The sequence below is a fragment of the Hemitrygon akajei genome, unplaced genomic scaffold, assembly GCF_048418815.1.
Source record: "Hemitrygon akajei unplaced genomic scaffold, sHemAka1.3 Scf000070, whole genome shotgun sequence".
Lineage (NCBI taxonomy): Eukaryota > Metazoa > Chordata > Chondrichthyes > Myliobatiformes > Dasyatidae > Hemitrygon > Hemitrygon akajei.
The window spans coordinates 2,250,944-2,254,422 of NW_027331956.1; positions in this window are offsets into that span (position 1 = coordinate 2,250,944).

A 3,479-nucleotide genomic window follows, 5' to 3' on the forward strand; every position below is an offset into this window, starting at 1 on the left:
CAGAGAGAATTTACAGGAAGGTTGCTGGGAATTAAGCAACTGAGTTGTAGGGAAAGGTTGAATAGGTTAGGAAGTTATTCCCTGGAGTTTAGGAAAATGATGGGAGATTTCAGACAGATGTGCAGTCATTTTAAACTTGTTTGGATGTGTTACATGCACAACCTCTCAAATTGTGTTGTGGTGCCATAAGGTTTCGAATTTACTGGCTGAAATGGGACAATGACGCTTACGGATGCGGTGGTTCAAGTTGATGTGAACATACTGGATTGATTTGAGGGGCAAAGAAATGACCATCCTGTTAAATGTGTGTAAACATCACAGGGAGAGAGGGTTTAGTATTGGGTGGATATGTTCTTCTCTCGCTCGGGATATGTGTTTGCTGGATGATGCAATAAGTTCCACTGTGGCTTTCCTGCTAACGCCACCCTGTTATTTTTTTTCAATGACTTTAGTTGACTTAATAAATTCCAAGGATTCTGTTATGACTGGGAGTCTTTTGGGTGATCAGTATTTTAAAGAAAATTGTTATGATAGGATAGAACATTTTTACAGGTGTTTCTAAAAATAATTTTACTGGGAACGTTGGTGTGGCTGTTTTTGTGCCTGAATTGCAGAGAACGATAAAGAAACGACGTACTAGCCATTTTCCAGTTTGTACATCAGAATTAGTTGCCGTCATTTTAGGCTTAAAGTGGGTGGGTGAAACTTGTCCTTGCAAAGTTGTAATTTGATCAGATTCCTTTTCGGTGTTGATGAGTCTTTAAGATGGTCATTCTAGCAGTCGGTAGGGTTTACTGTTGGAAGCTCAGCCAACATAATCGCATATGCGATGTGCTGGATTAACAGATCGGTTTCCTTTGGGTCCCTGCACAGAGACATGTTGCCAGCAATCAATGGGCTGATTGTTCTGCTACAAAAGCTGTGTTTGTCTGTACGCAGATGTGGGGGTGCACGCAGATTAGGGAGCAGCATTGGATTTGCGGGTTTCCCTCCGATTTGGTGGTGAAGGCTGATTTACGGGTGCATACAGATTTGAGGGTGTGCACGGATTTGAGGATGCACATGGATTTGAGGGCGGGCACGGATTTGAGGGTGGGCACGGATTTGAGGGCGGGCACGGATTTGAGGGTGTGCACGAATTTGAGGGTGGGCACGGATTTGAGGGTGGGCACGGATTTGACGGTTGGCATGGATTTGAGGGTGGGCACGGATTAGAGGCTGTGCACGGATTTGAGGGTGGGCATAGATTTTGAGGTGTCGGCAGATGTGGACGTTCTAAATGAACTCCCTAATGTGTTGGAAGTCAACTGCAGCAATGGTAGTATCACTGATGTCGAATTTTCCATCTGTAAATTTAAGAAATCTTTTCTTAATGCAGGTCAAATGTCGGCAGGAAAGAATGATGTGTGTTGCTGTATGATCAGTCACCTGCCCTGACAACACTCTTGTGATAATATTTCAATGTATGTTTTAATCGTATTTGGAAGTTAGGGCATCTTCCTTTCTGATGGAATCTGAAACCTGGGAGCTCCCCGTCTGATTCTTCTGGTCAGAGGCTAAATCGTTCATAAATCATTGATGTAAACTCATGGAATTTATGGTGATAGAGCGTTTGGATTATATTCTGGAAGAGAGGTGATTCTGCTTTGTATCAGAGTGCATTTCGGAAGTGTAGAAAACATCCGATTCAGTTTTATGTTTGGAAGATGAGAATAGGAAAGTACTGTTAAATAAAGATGTTGTAATAACAGTATGTTTTGATATTGAAAAGGCAGATGATATGTTCTGGAATGAAGGACTTTTGATTAAATTACGGAAATTAGGAGTGAAGGCGAGATTGTATGTTTTTCAGACTTATTTATTTCGGCAGTCGATGCAGGTGAGGGTGGGAAACTCATATTCGAACCCTACATGGCAGTATTGCAGTCCTTTAATATTATGATTAATGATATTCTGTCTGAGATAGGTACTGGGGTGGGTAAATCACAGTATATAGATGATGCAGCTTTATAGATTAGCGGTAAGAAAATCTATTTTGCTGCATTTAGGTTGTAATTAGCAATTAATCGGTTGGAACATCAGGTAAATCGTTCCGGATTGAAGGCGTCAGTAGCTCATACACACATCGGATGAATAGGCCTGCACTTGATTTGGATTCTATGCTCAGACTCTTGAAGCCGCGTTGTGGCAAGATTTCCGGTTTTGGGAAATGAACCTGGTCAGGCGTCAGACCTCTCGGTGGGAGAGGATTTTGGAGGTAGCGACTACAACTCTATCTCCTTCACCATGGCGTCTGAAGAGGGATAGGAGCAGACAATTTGGGAAAACATTTCACTGGGGTAAGGGGAAATACGATGCTAATGGACAGGAACGTGGAAACATAAATTGGGAGCAGATGTTCTCAGGTAAATGCACTGCAGAAATATGGCAATTGTCCCGGGAATATTTGTATGGCATTCTGCATAGGTATGTTCCATTGAAGTGAGGAAAGGGTGGCAGGGTAAAAGAACCATGCTGTACAAAGGATGTAGAAAATCTCGTTATGAAGAAAAGCTAACAAAAGTTTCAAGAAAATAGGTACTGTTGAAGCTCTAGAAAATGACAAGAGCGAGCAGGAGCCATGAGAAGGCCTTGGCGAGCAGGATTAAGGAAAACCACAAGGCTTTCTACAATAATGATGATGAGCCGTGTGAGAATAGGGTACAATTGTGGAAAAATGTGCATGGAGCGGAAGGAGGTAGCGGAGGTATTTAATGAATACTTTGCTTCAGTATTCACCAGTGAATAGGACCTGATTGGACTGAAAGGCTTGAGTGTATAGTCATTAAGAAAGAGCATGTTCTGGAGCTTTTGAAAGTTAGATAGGTCGCCGGGACCGAATGAAATGCACCCTTGACTACTGAGGGAAGGGAGGGAAGGGATTGATGCTGGAATGGTGATAGGTAGGTCATATAGAGAGAAGTAGTTGCACCCAAGGTCACGGCACCGGAAACTGAGTGACAGTCAGGAAGGAGAGTGCAGCGCACTCCTGTGGCCATCCCCCTGAACAACAGGTATATCACTTTTCACACAGGTGGGCTGGGGGAATGACCTCGCAAAGGAAAGTCACAACAGCGCATCCCTGTGGCCATCCCCTGAACAACAGGTATATCACTTTACACACCGGTGGGCTGGGGGAATGACCTCACAAAGGAAAGTCACAGCTGTTGGGTCTCTGGCGCTTGGTATGGCTCTGCGGCTCAGATGGGAACAGGGTAGAGTAAAAAGGTTCTGCAAAGGAAGTTCAGGAACTGAGGTGCAAAGTAAAGAGACAGCTCATACTGGGCTGTGATCTCAGGACTGCCATCTGTGCCAGGAATAGGAAGGATAAACTGTTTAACACGTGGCGAAGGAGTTGGTGCCAGAGGGAGGGCATTAAATATTTGGATCGGTTGAGCCCACAGGGATTGCAGTGTGCACAGAGTGTGAGTGTGTTGGTG